At 52.5% G+C, this 19,957-nt stretch overlaps 2 long non-coding RNA genes across 6 annotated transcripts in view; one reads left to right on the plus strand and one right to left on the minus strand.

The window, feature by feature from the left end:
* The window catches only part of LOC147826004 (uncharacterized), a 63,677-nt gene that overhangs the window by 17,643 nt on the left and 26,077 nt on the right, over positions 1–19,957 (plus strand). For all 5 annotated transcript variants that reach the window (XR_015439936.1, XR_015439938.1, XR_015439937.1 and 2 more), the window contains 3 exons: positions 3,049–3,197; positions 3,463–4,531; positions 11,827–19,922. This is a non-coding gene — a long non-coding RNA (uncharacterized LOC147826004). The remainder of the gene's footprint in view (positions 1–3,048; positions 3,198–3,462; positions 4,532–11,826; positions 19,923–19,957) is intronic.
* Positions 5,948–7,418, minus strand: LOC147826005 (uncharacterized). Its single transcript, XR_015439946.1, has 2 exons — positions 7,265–7,418; positions 5,948–6,616 (listed from the first exon to the last, which is right to left on the minus strand). It is a non-coding gene; the product is annotated as an uncharacterized LOC147826005 (long non-coding RNA).

Raw genomic sequence — 19,957 nt, forward strand, 5'->3', positions numbered from 1 at the left:
TCGGAGAGCGGGAAAATGACAACAGCTCGTCCTCCCCTCTTCTCTGTCTCCCTCCAAGGGGTCAGGATGGGAGACAGATTCCGAAGGGCACCCAGTTTCGCTGGGTTCTAATACCAAGCAAGTGAGGTCGCATCCTCACAATTTCGCTACATTTAGGGTGAGGAAGTGGCTTAGGACCAAGGGGCAAGGTGCAGTTTGGGTTGCGGCTTTTGTTGGAATTTGGTTGAGGTTTAGGAATACATTTAGGGTTGTATTATGGCTGAGGGTGGGAGATTCAGTGTTAGAAAGTAGGCCTGCTGTTTACACTGTTGTTTATTTTTGTTGTGCAGTTCACAATCACTTGGGGAGTGGCTACGTGTACATAACAGAGCTTGAAGGGCCAGGGATTCAGCTCAGTGGCACCATGCCCGCCTCACCACCACAAGGTCCTGAGTTCAATCCCCGGTACCAAAGGAGAGAAAAACCTAAAATACCAAAACAACAACAACTCATAGTACAGCTTATATATATTACGAGTTTTAGATTTATATACAATTAAGATGGCCACCCAGTTCTTCCATTTCCTGCCATTAATGTCATCCATTAGTCTAGTACATCCTGTACAAGTAGGGAGCAAATACTGATGTATAATTACTAACTAAGATCCACCTTCACCACTTGCTCTCCACAACAATCTGCAGTCCCGTCCGGGCTGCCACATTGCATTTCATCGTTGCATCCCTCAGACGCCTCTTGACTGATGTTTTCACAATTTTTCCTTTTTTCGTTTTGTATGAGCTGACAGTTTGGAGGATGACTGAGCTGATATCTTATAGAATGTCCCTCAATTTAAGTTTTCCCGATGTCTCCTTCCTGATTAGATGAGGGTTACATGTTTGGGTGCGTGGCTTTCCGCAGGTGTTCCATGTTCCTGACTGCACCCTCATCCTGCGTTCTCCAGTGCACCTTCGGCTTAACTCTCACAGCTGCATGCACTGCCCTCTCAGGGACACCCAGCCTGGCCTGCCAGGCCTTCTTTTGAAATTTGGGTGGAAGCCTTCCTGACTCAACTCTTGCGTTCTGCATACCCGTGAAAACAGCACCCTGCAGATGACACAAAGTTCTACCACTGGCTCCAAGCAGTCCTTAGGCCTTTGTGCATCGTGGCTGCAGAAGCATCCATGGGCCTGGATGGCTGAGCACCGTGAACTGAATGAATCCCAGGGAACCCGGCCGAGGTGGCCCTTCTCAAGCAGGGTGCCCTGGGGCTCTCCTCTCAAAACAAAGTCTTTCCCTTTTGCAACTGTGAGCCTTGGAAAGGTTGGGCCTTGTGGGTTCCTTATATGTCTTCAGGGCATCTTTTCCATTGTCCTATTGTAAAGTACTTGGATTCTTTTTAATGCTAATCTTTGATCCACCAGGCTGTCCATTGCTCCATCTTTACAGGTCTTTCTTGGGGGGGGGGGGCGGGGGGACTGAAAAGTTTTTAAATGGGCTTTTGCTCCTCATTTTCAGCACAAACCTGGCTCAAAGTAGCAAGCAGCATCCATGCTACGGCCTGATAGTTAGGCTACCTTGATATTTTCTCCATCAGATGAATGATTCTTCCACCCTTAGTATCGGTCTCACACACATCTCAGGACATGAACACAATACAGTCATATTTTCTGCTGGAGCACAACACACATGGCCTGGATCCAACGGCCACTGGCATCCTTCTTCTCAACTGAAACCTCCTAAGTCTGGCCTTTCTCATCTGCAATCTATCTGCACTCCGGTCTTCTGTGCTCGGACCAGAATCTTCCATCAAGCTCAGATTAGAGCATTCTAGGGCTGCTTCTCCAGGAGCTGGCATCTCCCAACCTTTCCAAAGTGCTGCGGACCACTTCCACAGGCCTCTGAACCACCTGGTGAGGTACAGTCGCTGCAGTGACCAGACTTCTTGTACCAACATCTGTATCACCCACTTGCTCGTCCCTGAACACAATACTCAGCACTACACATTAAGGGAAGAGAGGTTTGTTTCAGCTCACACTTCAGTTCATAGTTAGCTAGTTCCAGGATGGCAGGGTGGCATGTCAGAGGTGCACATTGATAGAAATGCTGCTTGCCTGGTGGAGGCCAGGAGGCACATGGTAAAGTGTGGGCCAGGGAGCAAGGTACACCCTCCCAGGTCACACCCGCGCTGACCCACCTCTTCCAACCAGGCCCACATCCTGACACCAAGCCTGGCGTAGCACCCCCATCACCCAGTCACCCTCTGGAAGCCCTCACCTCTGGGTGCAAGCGGCTTGAGGGTGACATCCAGATAGAATCCGTAACCTGTAGTTTCCATAAAAGGATGCAATTTCTGATAAGTGACCTAGAAGTGTTATAAGAAATCTATGAAATATTTAGAGCATAAACCCTTACAATTTATTGAAGACAATTTTCTTTTCAGTAATGCACATTATGAGGGACAGAATGGGAGTTAGTACTGATGATGAGTCTTTATTTTAATGTTTTGCTCCAATACCCTGTTTTGTTTGCAGTAGTAGTTTGGTCCTTGAAGTAGTCATAACTGTGGGATGAGGGCACAGATGGGTTTCTGAACTGTGTCCCTTTCCTCCTTTCTCTTTTGGTCACTTGTACCTGCATCAGCAGTAGATATGAATTTCACAGAAGCGTTGAATAGTGATAATCAAGAACAGTGTGGCTATCAGGGCTATTTCAGCTTAGGTGATCTCAGACTGAATCAGGTGTGGATGTCAAGGATGTGTGTGCGTGACATGTGTTTCACACCTAAATGTTTGAATTAGAAATGCAACAAAGAACGGAAGCTGGGACTGTATTGGGTGAGGATTTAGGCAACGTAATGTCTGAGGAAGAGGATGGGATGTGTACGTTTATGCCCAGGGATAGTTGGAACCCTGTAACAGACACTTGTTGTCACGCACAGTTGTAGGAACATCGCAGCTTGTTTGGGGAGAACACCTCCACCTTCAACCCAAGACCTCCATTGTGTACCTTTGGGAGGGGATTTTGTTTGGATTAAACCCAATGAGGATAGTCATTTCCATGGTTCTACAGGTTGGTTATGAATACATCCTTTACACAAACCCAATCAGAACAAACGTGAAGAATGTTATTTGAAATGATGCAAATGAGAGCCTTCTCATCTTGGGAAATCATCTGAGAGCTGCTACGGCCCGAGGGAAGCCTGGAATAGATAAGAGGAGGTATGCCTCAGAACCCAGAAGTGGAGCCAGGTCTGAGGGAGGAGAACAACACAGTGAATGCTGGAAGGTTTTTAATCCTTCCTGAAGTCAGATGTCAGAATTGAACAAACAAACCAGCTTTTTGTGACTTAAGGCTTTCAAATTTATTTCTTACTTTTAGCCTGAAATATGGTTAAATGATATGGGTCCCAAATTCAGCCATAACAGATGAATGAATGAATTACGGGTGACATTATTTAAAAAATCACTTTAAAATTTATTCCAGTTGAAAAGGATGCATATGCTGCTGTTGGGATGGGAGAGCCCAATGCCTGTTGTGCCTATGAGGAAGAAAAGGAGCCAAGCTAAAGTGGGCTGACGAAGGCTGAAGAACCTCTGCTAGGGCACTTGCTATGGCCGAAGAGAAAGGCTGAGGCAACGGATGGACACGGGTAGGAATGGCCAAAGCCTTTTGCCATGGAGACGACCAGGCCCTGAGCAGACAGCAAGCAATATTGTCAGTGTCTTGAGATCAGCAAAGCAGCAGAGGTCTTGGGGCAGAAGGACTGCAGCTTGCAGACTAAGACAGCCCTACACACCAGTGAGGTCACAATGGACCGCCCTTGCTAGCTGGGGAAGAACTCCCACGAGGACAGGACATGACTGGGCGCTGTGTGGTGGCTGAGCAGCAGGGGAGTCAGGCCCTCCCAGAGACCGACCGAGCCTTCCTAGAGCTCGTGGAAGGATCAGGACCCCACGGGTCTTGCCAGGTCAGGAGCTCTAGTGTGGCTCAGGTGGGCCCACACCCTCAGGCTGAGGTGGGCACAGGTCCGGCCGGGAAGCTGCCGGGGCCTTGTGGAGAGCGTCGGACACAGGCAGAGCCACTCCTGCACCCACACACCGTACTGTTTTTGACCACACACCTGGGGCAGGGGCCTAGACCCGTCCAGGACTCACCGGGGGCTGCCCCACCGCGTCTCCAGAACCTCCCCAAGAGCCAAGGTTGGACCTGCCCCCGAGAGGTGTCACTCACGTGCCGTGCAGGTGTCGAGGGCAGGACCTCGAGGGGAGTGACTTGGTCACCGAGACACGCTACCGGACACACACAAGTTAACCGAGGAGGAGAGGTTTCAGTCCCTAGTCAGCAGCTCGAAGGCGGCGCGGCATGGCAGAGGGGCCTGGCAGAGAGAAAGCAGGGTCCCGGGAGCAGAGGCAGCGAGATGAAGGCTTCCAGGCCCTGAACCAGGCGATTTCTCTCAGCCCAGATCCCACCTCCTGACAACCCAGGTGTACCACGCCCATGAGGCAATCACCTCCCAGAGGCGGCTTGTGAGTGCGTGAGGCTCTGTGGACAGGTAGCTCTAAACTGTCCCCAAGGGAGAGGGATGGGAGGGCGACCTTGGGGGCAGGAGGAGGGGCGCGCATCCCTGCAGGTCAGCTTCCCAAACTGGAGCTCTCTCCTCCTGGGACCAGAGCAGGCGGGGCCTGCAGTGACACCGAGCGGCCACCGGAGGGCAGCAGAGCCCTGCGCTGAGATCACGCTCTGAGGTTGCCAGGGGCCCCAGCTCTGCCAGTATTGTATGAGGATGCATAGCATAAGGAGAATATGTTCGTATATTCGTGCTTATTTCTAGCACCTGATTCTGTCTTCCTCTCTGTCTTGCTTCCTCTAAGTAGGCTGGAAGCTTTTCGTTATTTCTTCAGAAGTAATTCACCTCACTGTTTCTTTTTCAGAGAGAGAGAGAGAGAGAGAGAGAGAGAGAGAGAGAGTCTTGCTCAGTGTCCGAGATCTGAGATTGCCGGGGAGCACCACCACACCTGACTTTTCCTTTTCTCTCGCAGTTAGGAGTGATGTACCTGGTTTCTTGTTTTTCCCTAGTGACCTTAGAAATCACACCCTGAACTTTTGCTTGTGAAATTTAGGTCTTTAAATTTCTTGATTAACTTTTGTTTGGAAGAGGTTTAGCTTCCAGGAAAACTGAGAGAATGCTGGCCTGGCACAGCTCCCAGCGAGGGCGGGGACCTAGGCTCCCCAGAGGGCAGAGCATCTCCAACAAGCACTCCTTACTCCTCTGCATAGGAGGACCCTGCCCTTTCCCAGTTATCTGATGGTTTGTTCCTGGGGCCACAGTGACGCCCCGCTGGGATCCTTGCCCTGAGGGCTCCGCTGGGCGCCTGAGCTGAGCTCCGCAGTGGCACAGGGGGGTCGGAAGTGAGCTGTTCGCCGCCCTGGCGCTCTGCCTTCCTGTGGCCTGGGGCCTTCCGCGTCCTGCGACAGGCGCTTCCTTCCTTGTCCCCAGGGCCTCTCAGGGACCCCGGTGGCTGCGCTGAGCTGACAGGGAGAGTGAATTCTGGGCCGCGCTGGTCCCGGCTTCCTCCCTTCCTGTTCGCCCGCGCTCTGAGCCGCTCTCCTGGCTTCCACACGGTCCTCTGCGTGGCCGTGTCCCCGCTGTCCTGGTCCGGGAGGAGGCCTGTAGGGGGGCCGCCTCTGCTGGGCTTCTGCGCCCCGGAAGCTGCTCGCTCCCCTGGGTGCCGAAGGGCAGAGCACGCAGCGAGCCCGCGCGGTGACCGTGGTCCCTGAGGTGCTGGGTCCCAGGCTGCGCGGGTGGTTCCAGCCCGGCCTGGCCGGGCCCCAGGAAGCACCGGGTCCCGCCTGTGGAGGAGCCCCTTTCCGCCTCGGGGCCACGCGTGTGTGGACACCGGCGAGCCCGGAGCCGGGGCTAGTTTAGTGCATGGTGATAGGTATGGGTCTAGTTCGAATCTTTGGCAGGTTGAAATCCAGTTGTTCCAGCACCATTTATTAAATAGGCTATCTTTCAGGGAGGAGGATTTTAGTGAAACTCAAAGAAGCTTAGATCACATGACAGCACCCACCGCACCACATGACCTATGAGTCGAGGTCAGGGTCCCCACGACAAGGAGGCACTGGGGATCATGGAACATCTTAGAAGAGAGCCTACAGTCCCAAGAGCTGACGGAGGGAAAGAGGCAGATTGTAGATGTCCAGAGGAAATTGCCAGCGCCCTCTTACCACTTAGCTTGGCCACCCGAATCCAGTGCTCCACCACCCTGGCCCCGTCTCCAGCCCTCGTGCTGGGACCCCCAAAGCAGGAGGTGATCGTGCAGTTGGCCACGGGATTAAAATGTGTGATAGTGGCCCGAACGGTGGGCGCCAGAGGTTCTTCGCCCTTTTTGCGTCTCCGGGTCCAGATGGAGCCCAGGCAGTCCCAGGGCACCACATTCTTGAACAGCTCCTGTGGAGGAAGACAGCATCACACGGGCAGAAGCCACCCCAGAGAGTCGATGGCTTCAGCCATCCACAGGCAGGTGGCCGTGGCCTGAGCTGGAGATCAGGAAGCTGCAGATATGGACAGAGACTTCTGCAAATAGCTGGTTTTTCTTCAGTGCGCACTAGTGATGTCCAACTTATGGCCTAGGACCTAGCACGGATGCAAAAATCAGTGGCATTATCCCCGTGCCCATCCTCCCAAGCCTCCAGCGTGAGCAGACATGTCAGTCCCGCTCATTCTGAGGTATTGTCTTCTTTCCAACCTCACCTGCCCTCTGCTCCTTTGCCCAGGTCAGTGGCACATTTCCTGGGACAGCTATGACTGGGGGCTCTGTGTGGGTGTCTGCTGTAGAACCCATGAATCTCAAATGCCTACAAAGTGATGAGGCTGGCCAGGTCTCCTAGAATGATGGCAAGGTGACACATGGTCCTGCATGCGCCTCAGTGCACACCCTCCTCTGCTAGTTGGTCTGAGTCCCCGCCCTTTTTCCCAATTGTCCAATCTCAGTTGACATCACAGTCACTGTGTGAAGTGGGCATGTGCGTGCCCTGTCTCTACTGTCGACCTCCACCCAAAGACAGGAGTGGCTTGGGGCTGAGAGACAAGTATAGGCGATGCAGTTGGTAGAAGAAGGCACTTTGATCTGGTAAACTGGGAATGTCAGGGCTGAGGAGATCAGTGCGAGAAGGATGGGTGTCCCCCGCCCCACCCCACCCCATCCCACAGAGCTCAGCAGCTGACCGCACCCATCAAGGTCAGCTGCTCTGCCAGCAGCTTGGGAGAGAAGGCTAAGAGCACCTTGTGCAAGGACCTGTCCTCGTCAGCGGCAGCAGAGAGGCAGGAGTGCTGTGGAGCTGGCTTCTGCTTCTCTCCTGTCTCCAGAGGAGGCTCTTTCTCCGGTGCTGGGTGCTGGCTCCGGCTGCAGAGCCAGCCCATGGTGTTCTGGACATGGAGCCGGAGCTAGGAGGAGGAAAGCTCAGCAGGGTTAGTCACTTGCCAGTTCCCTGTGGAGCATAGAAAAGACAACCTGGCCATTTGGGGGATTCAAATGCCCAGCCAAAAGCCATGAAAGCCTTCCAGACTGCTGTGGCCCTCACCATCTGTTTCGGCCTCGTGGGGTTCTAGATATGCCACCTGAGCAAGGGGAAGGCACAAGGGAGGCTCCATGTCTGCTCCAGGTGAGTTCACTTGCAAGCCGGCCCTTTTGATCTTGATTTGGGGAATGTCCGGTGGATGGTGCCATTCGGACCAGGTTTCCAAAATGGGAGAGGCGGCGCTGGGGAGAGACGAGTGAGCAGCAGATTCAGAGGCCCGGGCTTGTCTTCTATCCTGCCTCTCTGAGATAGTGTCATGTCTTGTGTGGTCCTCTGTGCCTCCGTGTAGAGGAAAGCCGACCCCACCCCAAGCCCTCTGTGACTGCCCTAGCCTTGGCTGACTTTTGTCCCCCCTCCCCCCCCCCGCCGAGGCTAATGCTAACATGGGTTTCCACTTCACACTGATGATCCTTTCTGAGCGAGGCAGGCACAAAACTCCGTGCACCTGAGCACTTGGGGCTGGGCTCCAAGCAAAGTAGTACAAAAGAATGCGTACCATAGCAGTCTGCCATGTTTGTTGTACTTCCAGCCATGAAGTGGGGGCTGAAGTGTGGTGGGGCGGCGGGACAGAGCTCTGACACCTCACAGCCTGCCCCTGTCCAAACAGGCCCCTTACATACATTGAGCATGAGGGGAAGCACTGCCCATGAGAGGTCACGGCTGGCGCGGACGTCCAGGACGGGCACTGCACTGCCTCTCTCACATGTGGGTTCCTCCTGAACATTAGCTGGAAACACCTGTGGCCAGAGCTGAGCCAAGGTCGGAAAAGGCTCGGATGGCGGTCCTTTCTGTGGCTAGACCGTCGGAGAGCGGGAAAATGACAACAGCTCGTCCTCCCCTCTTCTCTGTCTCCCTCCAAGGGGTCAGGATGGGAGACAGATTCCGAAGGGCACCCAGTTTCGCTGGGTTCTAATACCAAGCAAGTGAGGTCGCATCCTCACAATTTCGCTACATTTAGGGTGAGGAAGTGGCTTAGGACCAAGGGGCAAGGTGCAGTTTGGGTTGCGGCTTTTGTTGGAATTTGGTTGAGGTTTAGGAATACATTTAGGGTTGTATTATGGCTGAGGGTGGGAGATTCAGTGTTAGAAAGTAGGCCTGCTGTTTACACTGTTGTTTATTTTTGTTGTGCAGTTCACAATCACTTGGGGAGTGGCTACGTGTACATAACAGAGCTTGAAGGGCCAGGGATTCAGCTCAGTGGCACCATGCCCGCCTCACCACCACAAGGTCCTGAGTTCAATCCCCGGTACCAAAGGAGAGAAAAACCTAAAATACCAAAACAACAACAACTCATAGTACAGCTTATATATATTACGAGTTTTAGATTTATATACAATTAAGATGGCCACCCAGTTCTTCCATTTCCTGCCATTAATGTCATCCATTAGTCTAGTACATCCTGTACAAGTAGGGAGCAAATACTGATGTATAATTACTAACTAAGATCCACCTTCACCACTTGCTCTCCACAACAATCTGCAGTCCCGTCCGGGCTGCCACATTGCATTTCATCGTTGCATCCCTCAGACGCCTCTTGACTGATGTTTTCACAATTTTTCCTTTTTTCGTTTTGTATGAGCTGACAGTTTGGAGGATGACTGAGCTGATATCTTATAGAATGTCCCTCAATTTAAGTTTTCCCGATGTCTCCTTCCTGATTAGATGAGGGTTACATGTTTGGGTGCGTGGCTTTCCGCAGGTGTTCCATGTTCCTGACTGCACCCTCATCCTGCGTTCTCCAGTGCACCTTCGGCTTAACTCTCACAGCTGCATGCACTGCCCTCTCAGGGACACCCAGCCTGGCCTGCCAGGCCTTCTTTTGAAATTTGGGTGGAAGCCTTCCTGACTCAACTCTTGCGTTCTGCATACCCGTGAAAACAGCACCCTGCAGATGACACAAAGTTCTACCACTGGCTCCAAGCAGTCCTTAGGCCTTTGTGCATCGTGGCTGCAGAAGCATCCATGGGCCTGGATGGCTGAGCACCGTGAACTGAATGAATCCCAGGGAACCCGGCCGAGGTGGCCCTTCTCAAGCAGGGTGCCCTGGGGCTCTCCTCTCAAAACAAAGTCTTTCCCTTTTGCAACTGTGAGCCTTGGAAAGGTTGGGCCTTGTGGGTTCCTTATATGTCTTCAGGGCATCTTTTCCATTGTCCTATTGTAAAGTACTTGGATTCTTTTTAATGCTAATCTTTGATCCACCAGGCTGTCCATTGCTCCATCTTTACAGGTCTTTCTTGGGGGGGGGGGGGCGGGGGGACTGAAAAGTTTTTAAATGGGCTTTTGCTCCTCATTTTCAGCACAAACCTGGCTCAAAGTAGCAAGCAGCATCCATGCTACGGCCTGATAGTTAGGCTACCTTGATATTTTCTCCATCAGATGAATGATTCTTCCACCCTTAGTATCGGTCTCACACACATCTCAGGACATGAACACAATACAGTCATATTTTCTGCTGGAGCACAACACACATGGCCTGGATCCAACGGCCACTGGCATCCTTCTTCTCAACTGAAACCTCCTAAGTCTGGCCTTTCTCATCTGCAATCTATCTGCACTCCGGTCTTCTGTGCTCGGACCAGAATCTTCCATCAAGCTCAGATTAGAGCATTCTAGGGCTGCTTCTCCAGGAGCTGGCATCTCCCAACCTTTCCAAAGTGCTGCGGACCACTTCCACAGGCCTCTGAACCACCTGGTGAGGTACAGTCGCTGCAGTGACCAGACTTCTTGTACCAACATCTGTATCACCCACTTGCTCGTCCCTGAACACAATACTCAGCACTACACATTAAGGGAAGAGAGGTTTGTTTCAGCTCACACTTCAGTTCATAGTTAGCTAGTTCCAGGATGGCAGGGTGGCATGTCAGAGGTGCACATTGATAGAAATGCTGCTTGCCTGGTGGAGGCCAGGAGGCACATGGTAAAGTGTGGGCCAGGGAGCAAGGTACACCCTCCCAGGTCACACCCGCGCTGACCCACCTCTTCCAACCAGGCCCACATCCTGACACCAAGCCTGGCGTAGCACCCCCATCACCCAGTCACCCTCTGGAAGCCCTCACCTCTGGGTGCAAGCGGCTTGAGGGTGACATCCAGATAGAATCCGTAACCTGTAGTTTCCATAAAAGGATGCAATTTCTGATAAGTGACCTAGAAGTGTTATAAGAAATCTATGAAATATTTAGAGCATAAACCCTTACAATTTATTGAAGACAATTTTCTTTTCAGTAATGCACATTATGAGGGACAGAATGGGAGTTAGTACTGATGATGAGTCTTTATTTTAATGTTTTGCTCCAATACCCTGTTTTGTTTGCAGTAGTAGTTTGGTCCTTGAAGTAGTCATAACTGTGGGATGAGGGCACAGATGGGTTTCTGAACTGTGTCCCTTTCCTCCTTTCTCTTTTGGTCACTTGTACCTGCATCAGCAGTAGATATGAATTTCACAGAAGCGTTGAATAGTGATAATCAAGAACAGTGTGGCTATCAGGGCTATTTCAGCTTAGGTGATCTCAGACTGAATCAGGTGTGGATGTCAAGGATGTGTGTGCGTGACATGTGTTTCACACCTAAATGTTTGAATTAGAAATGCAACAAAGAACGGAAGCTGGGACTGTATTGGGTGAGGATTTAGGCAACGTAATGTCTGAGGAAGAGGATGGGATGTGTACGTTTATGCCCAGGGATAGTTGGAACCCTGTAACAGACACTTGTTGTCACGCACAGTTGTAGGAACATCGCAGCTTGTTTGGGGAGAACACCTCCACCTTCAACCCAAGACCTCCATTGTGTACCTTTGGGAGGGGATTTTGTTTGGATTAAACCCAATGAGGATAGTCATTTCCATGGTTCTACAGGTTGGTTATGAATACATCCTTTACACAAACCCAATCAGAACAAACGTGAAGAATGTTATTTGAAATGATGCAAATGAGAGCCTTCTCATCTTGGGAAATCATCTGAGAGCTGCTACGGCCCGAGGGAAGCCTGGAATAGATAAGAGGAGGTATGCCTCAGAACCCAGAAGTGGAGCCAGGTCTGAGGGAGGAGAACAACACAGTGAATGCTGGAAGGTTTTTAATCCTTCCTGAAGTCAGATGTCAGAATTGAACAAACAAACCAGCTTTTTGTGACTTAAGGCTTTCAAATTTATTTCTTACTTTTAGCCTGAAATATGGTTAAATGATATGGGTCCCAAATTCAGCCATAACAGATGAATGAATGAATTACGGGTGACATTATTTAAAAAAATCACTTTAAAATTTATTCCAGTTGAAAAGGATGCATATGCTGCTGTTGGGATGGGAGAGCCCAATGCCTGTTGTGCCTATGAGGAAGAAAAGGAGCCAAGCTAAAGTGGGCTGACGAAGGCTGAAGAACCTCTGCTAGGGCACTTGCTATGGCCGAAGAGAAAGGCTGAGGCAACGGATGGACACGGGTAGGAATGGCCAAAGCCTTTTGCCATGGAGACGACCAGGCCCTGAGCAGACAGCAAGCAATATTGTCAGTGTCTTGAGATCAGCAAAGCAGCAGAGGTCTTGGGGCAGAAGGACTGCAGCTTGCAGACTAAGACAGCCCTACACACCAGTGAGGTCACAATGGACCGCCCTTGCTAGCTGGGGAAGAACTCCCACGAGGACAGGACATGACTGGGCGCTGTGTGGTGGCTGAGCAGCAGGGGAGTCAGGCCCTCCCAGAGACCGACCGAGCCTTCCTAGAGCTCGTGGAAGGATCAGGACCCCACGGGTCTTGCCAGGTCAGGAGCTCTAGTGTGGCTCAGGTGGGCCCACACCCTCAGGCTGAGGTGGGCACAGGTCCGGCCGGGAAGCTGCCGGGGCCTTGTGGAGAGCGTCGGACACAGGCAGAGCCACTCCTGCACCCACACACCGTACTGTTTTTGACCACACACCTGGGGCAGGGGCCTAGACCCGTCCAGGACTCACCGGGGGCTGCCCCACCGCGTCTCCAGAACCTCCCCAAGAGCCAAGGTTGGACCTGCCCCCGAGAGGTGTCACTCACGTGCCGTGCAGGTGTCGAGGGCAGGACCTCGAGGGGAGTGACTTGGTCACCGAGACACGCTACCGGACACACACAAGTTAACCGAGGAGGAGAGGTTTCAGTCCCTAGTCAGCAGCTCGAAGGCGGCGCGGCATGGCAGAGGGGCCTGGCAGAGAGAAAGCAGGGTCCCGGGAGCAGAGGCAGCGAGATGAAGGCTTCCAGGCCCTGAACCAGGCGATTTCTCTCAGCCCAGATCCCACCTCCTGACAACCCAGGTGTACCACGCCCATGAGGCAATCACCTCCCAGAGGCGGCTTGTGAGTGCGTGAGGCTCTGTGGACAGGTAGCTCTAAACTGTCCCCAAGGGAGAGGGATGGGAGGGCGACCTTGGGGGCAGGAGGAGGGGCGCGCATCCCTGCAGGTCAGCTTCCCAAACTGGAGCTCTCTCCTCCTGGGACCAGAGCAGGCGGGGCCTGCAGTGACACCGAGCGGCCACCGGAGGGCAGCAGAGCCCTGCGCTGAGATCACGCTCTGAGGTTGCCAGGGGCCCCAGCTCTGCCAGTATTGTATGAGGATGCATAGCATAAGGAGAATATGTTCGTATATTCGTGCTTATTTCTAGCACCTGATTCTGTCTTCCTCTCTGTCTTGCTTCCTCTAAGTAGGCTGGAAGCTTTTCGTTATTTCTTCAGAAGTAATTCACCTCACTGTTTCTTTTTCAGAGAGAGAGAGAGAGAGAGAGAGAGAGAGAGAGAGAGTCTTGCTCAGTGTCCGAGATCTGAGATTGCCGGGGAGCACCACCACACCTGACTTTTCCTTTTCTCTCGCAGTTAGGAGTGATGTACCTGGTTTCTTGTTTTTCCCTAGTGACCTTAGAAATCACACCCTGAACTTTTGCTTGTGAAATTTAGGTCTTTAAATTTCTTGATTAACTTTTGTTTGGAAGAGGTTTAGCTTCCAGGAAAACTGAGAGAATGCTGGCCTGGCACAGCTCCCAGCGAGGGCGGGGACCTAGGCTCCCCAGAGGGCAGAGCATCTCCAACAAGCACTCCTTACTCCTCTGCATAGGAGGACCCTGCCCTTTCCCAGTTATCTGATGGTTTGTTCCTGGGGCCACAGTGACGCCCCGCTGGGATCCTTGCCCTGAGGGCTCCGCTGGGCGCCTGAGCTGAGCTCCGCAGTGGCACAGGGGGGTCGGAAGTGAGCTGTTCGCCGCCCTGGCGCTCTGCCTTCCTGTGGCCTGGGGCCTTCCGCGTCCTGCGACAGGCGCTTCCTTCCTTGTCCCCAGGGCCTCTCAGGGACCCCGGTGGCTGCGCTGAGCTGACAGGGAGAGTGAATTCTGGGCCGCGCTGGTCCCGGCTTCCTCCCTTCCTGTTCGCCCGCGCTCTGAGCCGCTCTCCTGGCTTCCACACGGTCCTCTGCGTGGCCGTGTCCCCGCTGTCCTGGTCCGGGAGGAGGCCTGTAGGGGGGCCGCCTCTGCTGGGCTTCTGCGCCCCGGAAGCTGCTCGCTCCCCTGGGTGCCGAAGGGCAGAGCACGCAGCGAGCCCGCGCGGTGACCGTGGTCCCTGAGGTGCTGGGTCCCAGGCTGCGCGGGTGGTTCCAGCCCGGCCTGGCCGGGCCCCAGGAAGCACCGGGTCCCGCCTGTGGAGGAGCCCCTTTCCGCCTCGGGGCCACGCGTGTGTGGACACCGGCGAGCCCGGAGCCGGGGCTAGTTTAGTGCATGGTGATAGGTATGGGTCTAGTTCGAATCTTTGGCAGGTTGAAATCCAGTTGTTCCAGCACCATTTATTAAATAGGCTATCTTTCAGGGAGGAGGATTTTAGTGAAACTCAAAGAAGCTTAGATCACATGACAGCACCCACCGCACCACATGACCTATGAGTCGAGGTCAGGGTCCCCACGACAAGGAGGCACTGGGGATCATGGAACATCTTAGAAGAGAGCCTACAGTCCCAAGAGCTGACGGAGGGAAAGAGGCAGATTGTAGATGTCCAGAGGAAATTGCCAGCGCCCTCTTACCACTTAGCTTGGCCACCCGAATCCAGTGCTCCACCACCCTGGCCCCGTCTCCAGCCCTCGTGCTGGGACCCCCAAAGCAGGAGGTGATCGTGCAGTTGGCCACGGGATTAAAATGTGTGATAGTGGCCCGAACGGTGGGCGCCAGAGGTTCTTCGCCCTTTTTGCGTCTCCGGGTCCAGATGGAGCCCAGGCAGTCCCAGGGCACCACATTCTTGAACAGCTCCTGTGGAGGAAGACAGCATCACACGGGCAGAAGCCACCCCAGAGAGTCGATGGCTTCAGCCATCCACAGGCAGGTGGCCGTGGCCTGAGCTGGAGATCAGGAAGCTGCAGATATGGACAGAGACTTCTGCAAATAGCTGGTTTTTCTTCAGTGCGCACTAGTGATGTCCAACTTATGGCCTAGGACCTAGCACGGATGCAAAAATCAGTGGCATTATCCCCGTGCCCATCCTCCCAAGCCTCCAGCGTGAGCAGACATGTCAGTCCCGCTCATTCTGAGGTATTGTCTTCTTTCCAACCTCACCTGCCCTCTGCTCCTTTGCCCAGGTCAGTGGCACATTTCCTGGGACAGCTATGACTGGGGGCTCTGTGTGGGTGTCTGCTGTAGAACCCATGAATCTCAAATGCCTACAAAGTGATGAGGCTGGCCAGGTCTCCTAGAATGATGGCAAGGTGACACATGGTCCTGCATGCGCCTCAGTGCACACCCTCCTCTGCTAGTTGGTCTGAGTCCCCGCCCTTTTTCCCAATTGTCCAATCTCAGTTGACATCACAGTCACTGTGTGAAGTGGGCATGTGCGTGCCCTGTCTCTACTGTCGACCTCCACCCAAAGACAGGAGTGGCTTGGGGCTGAGAGACAAGTATAGGCGATGCAGTTGGTAGAAGAAGGCACTTTGATCTGGTAAACTGGGAATGTCAGGGCTGAGGAGATCAGTGCGAGAAGGATGGGTGTCCCCCGCCCCACCCCACCCCATCCCACAGAGCTCAGCAGCTGACCGCACCCATCAAGGTCAGCTGCTCTGCCAGCAGCTTGGGAGAGAAGGCTAAGAGCACCTTGTGCAAGGACCTGTCCTCGTCAGCGGCAGCAGAGAGGCAGGAGTGCTGTGGAGCTGGCTTCTGCTTCTCTCCTGTCTCCAGAGGAGGCTCTTTCTCCGGTGCTGGGTGCTGGCTCCGGCTGCAGAGCCAGCCCATGGTGTTCTGGACATGGAGCCGGAGCTAGGAGGAGGAAAGCTCAGCAGGGTTAGTCACTTGCCAGTTCCCTGTGGAGCATAGAAAAGACAACCTGGCCATTTGGGGGATTCAAATGCCCAGCCAAAAGCCATGAAAGCCTTCCAGACTGCTGTGGCCCTCACCATCTGTTTCGGCCTCGTGGGGTTCTAGATATGCCACCTGAGCAAGGGGAAGGCACAAGGGAGGCTCCATGTCTGCTCCAGGTGAGTTCACTTGCAAGCCGGCCCTTTTGATCTTGATTTGGGGAATGTCCGGTGGATGGTGCCATTCGGACCAGGTTTCCAAAATGGGAGAGGCGGCGCTGGGGAGAGACGAGTGAGCAGCAGATTCAGAGGCCCGGGCTTGTCTTCTATCCTGCCTCTCTGAGATAGTGTCATGTCTTGTGTGGTCCTCTGTGCCTCCGTGTAGAGGAAAGCCGACCCCACCCCAAGCCCTCTGTGACTGCCCTAGCCTTGGCTGACTTTTGTCCCCCCTCCCCCCCCCCGCCGAGGCTAATGCTAACATGGGTTTCCACTTCACACTGATGATCCTTTCTGAGCGAGGCAGGCACAAAACTCCGTGCACCTGAGCACTTGGGGCTGGGCTCCAAGCAAAGTAGTACAAAAGAATGCGTACCATAGCAGTCTGCCATGTTTGTTGTACTTCCAGCCATGAAGTGGGGGCTGAAGTGTGGTGGGGCGGCGGGACAGAGCTCTGACACCTCACAGCCTGCCCCTGTCCAAACAGGCCCCTTACATACATTGAGCATGAGGGGAAGCACTGCCCATGAGAGGTCACGGCTGGCGCGGACGTCCAGGACGGGCACTGCACTGCCTCTCTCACATGTGGGTTCCTCCTGAACATTAGCTGGAAACACCTGTGGCCAGAGCTGAGCCAAGGTCGGAAAAGGCTCGGATGGCGGTCCTTTCTGTGGCTAGACCGTCGGAGAGCGGGAAAATGACAACAGCTCGTCCTCCCCTCTTCTCTGTCTCCCTCCAAGGGGTCAGGATGGGAGACAGATTCCGAAGGGCACCCAGTTTCGCTGGGTTCTAATACCAAGCAAGTGAGGTCGCATCCTCACAATTTCGCTACATTTAGGGTGAGGAAGTGGCTTAGGACCAAGGGGCAAGGTGCAGTTTGGGTTGCGGCTTTTGTTGGAATTTGGTTGAGGTTTAGGAATACATTTAGGGTTGTATTATGGCTGAGGGTGGGAGATTCAGTGTTAGAAAGTAGGCCTGCTGTTTACACTGTTGTTTATTTTTGTTGTGCAGTTCACAATCACTTGGGGAGTGGCTACGTGTACATAACAGAGCTTGAAGGGCCAGGGATTCAGCTCAGTGGCACCATGCCCGCCTCACCACCACAAGGTCCTGAGTTCAATCCCCGGTACCAAAGGAGAGAAAAACCTAAAATACCAAAACAACAACAACTCATAGTACAGCTTATATATATTACGAGTTTTAGATTTATATACAATTAAGATGGCCACCCAGTTCTTCCATTTCCTGCCATTAATGTCATCCATTAGTCTAGTACATCCTGTACAAGTAGGGAGCAAATACTGATGTATAATTACTAACTAAGATCCACCTTCACCACTTGCTCTCCACAACAATCTGCAGTCCCGTCCGGGCTGCCACATTGCATTTCATCGTTGCATCCCTCAGACGCCTCTTGACTGATGTTTTCACAATTTTTCCTTTTTTCGTTTTGTATGAGCTGACAGTTTGGAGGATGACTGAGCTGATATCTTATAGAATGTCCCTCAATTTAAGTTTTCCCGATGTCTCCTTCCTGATTAGATGAGGGTTACATGTTTGGGTGCGTGGCTTTCCGCAGGTGTTCCATGTTCCTGACTGCACCCTCATCCTGCGTTCTCCAGTGCACCTTCGGCTTAACTCTCACAGCTGCATGCACTGCCCTCTCAGGGACACCCAGCCTGGCCTGCCAGGCCTTCTTTTGAAATTTGGGTGGAAGCCTTCCTGACTCAACTCTTGCGTTCTGCATACCCGTGAAAACAGCACCCTGCAGATGACACAAAGTTCTACCACTGGCTCCAAGCAGTCCTTAGGCCTTTGTGCATCGTGGCTGCAGAAGCATCCATGGGCCTGGATGGCTGAGCACCGTGAACTGAATGAATCCCAGGGAACCCGGCCGAGGTGGCCCTTCTCAAGCAGGGTGCCCTGGGGCTCTCCTCTCAAAACAAAGTCTTTCCCTTTTGCAACTGTGAGCCTTGGAAAGGTTGGGCCTTGTGGGTTCCTTATATGTCTTCAGGGCATCTTTTCCATTGTCCTATTGTAAAGTACTTGGATTCTTTTTAATGCTAATCTTTGATCCACCAGGCTGTCCATTGCTCCATCTTTACAGGTCTTTCTTGGGGGGGGGGGCGGGGGGACTGAAAAGTTTTTAAATGGGCTTTTGCTCCTCATTTTCAGCACAAACCTGGCTCAAAGTAGCAAGCAGCATCCATGCTACGGCCTGATAGTTAGGCTACCTTGATATTTTCTCCATCAGATGAATGATTCTTCCACCCTTAGTATCGGTCTCACACACATCTCAGGACATGAACACAATACAGTCATATTTTCTGCTGGAGCACAACACACATGGCCTGGATCCAACGGCCACTGGCATCCTTCTTCTCAACTGAAACCTCCTAAGTCTGGCCTTTCTCATCTGCAATCTATCTGCACTCCGGTCTTCTGTGCTCGGACCAGAATCTTCCATCAAGCTCAGATTAGAGCATTCTAGGGCTGCTTCTCCAGGAGCTGGCATCTCCCAACCTTTCCAAAGTGCTGCGGACCACTTCCACAGGCCTCTGAACCACCTGGTGAGGTACAGTCGCTGCAGTGACCAGACTTCTTGTACCAACATCTGTATCACCCACTTGCTCGTCCCTGAACACAATACTCAGCACTACACATTAAGGGAAGAGAGGTTTGTTTCAGCTCACACTTCAGTTCATAGTTAGCTAGTTCCAGGATGGCAGGGTGGCATGTCAGAGGTGCACATTGATAGAAATGCTGCTTGCCTGGTGGAGGCCAGGAGGCACATGGTAAAGTGTGGGCCAGGGAGCAAGGTACACCCTCCCAGGTCACACCCGCGCTGACCCACCTCTTCCAACCAGGCCCACATCCTGACACCAAGCCTGGCGTAGCACCCCCATCACCCAGTCACCCTCTGGAAGCCCTCACCTCTGGGTGCAAGCGGCTTGAGGGTGACATCCAGATAGAATCCGTAACCTGTAGTTTCCATAAAAGGATGCAATTTCTGATAAGTGACCTAGAAGTGTTATAAGAAATCTATGAAATATTTAGAGCATAAACCCTTACAATTTATTGAAGACAATTTTCTTTTCAGTAATGCACATTATGAGGGACAGAATGGGAGTTAGTACTGATGATGAGTCTTTATTTTAATGTTTTGCTCCAATACCCTGTTTTGTTTGCAGTAGTAGTTTGGTCCTTGAAGTAGTCATAACTGTGGGATGAGGGCACAGATGGGTTTCTGAACTGTGTCCCTTTCCTCCTTTCTCTTTTGGTCACTTGTACCTGCATCAGCAGTAGATATGAATTTCACAGAAGCGTTGAATAGTGATAATCAAGAACAGTGTGGCTATCAGGGCTATTTCAGCTTAGGTGATCTCAGACTGAATCAGGTGTGGATGTCAAGGATGTGTGTGCGTGACATGTGTTTCACACCTAAATGTTTGAATTAGAAATGCAACAAAGAACGGAAGCTGGGACTGTATTGGGTGAGGATTTAGGCAACGTAATGTCTGAGGAAGAGGATGGGATGTGTACGTTTATGCCCAGGGATAGTTGGAACCCTGTAACAGACACTTGTTGTCACGCACAGTTGTAGGAACATCGCAGCTTGTTTGGGGAGAACACCTCCACCTTCAACCCAAGACCTCCATTGTGTACCTTTGGGAGGGGATTTTGTTTGGATTAAACCCAATGAGGATAGTCATTTCCATGGTTCTACAGGTTGGTTATGAATACATCCTTTACACAAACCCAATCAGAACAAACGTGAAGAATGTTATTTGAAATGATGCAAATGAGAGCCTTCTCATCTTGGGAAATCATCTGAGAGCTGCTACGGCCCGAGGGAAGCCTGGAATAGATAAGAGGAGGTATGCCTCAGAACCCAGAAGTGGAGCCAGGTCTG

The sequence above is a fragment of the Heterocephalus glaber genome, unplaced genomic scaffold, assembly GCF_053883595.1.
Source record: "Heterocephalus glaber isolate CG9 unplaced genomic scaffold, H.glaber_assembly_v1.0 deba00001481, whole genome shotgun sequence".
Classification (NCBI taxonomy): domain Eukaryota; kingdom Metazoa; phylum Chordata; class Mammalia; order Rodentia; family Bathyergidae; genus Heterocephalus; species Heterocephalus glaber.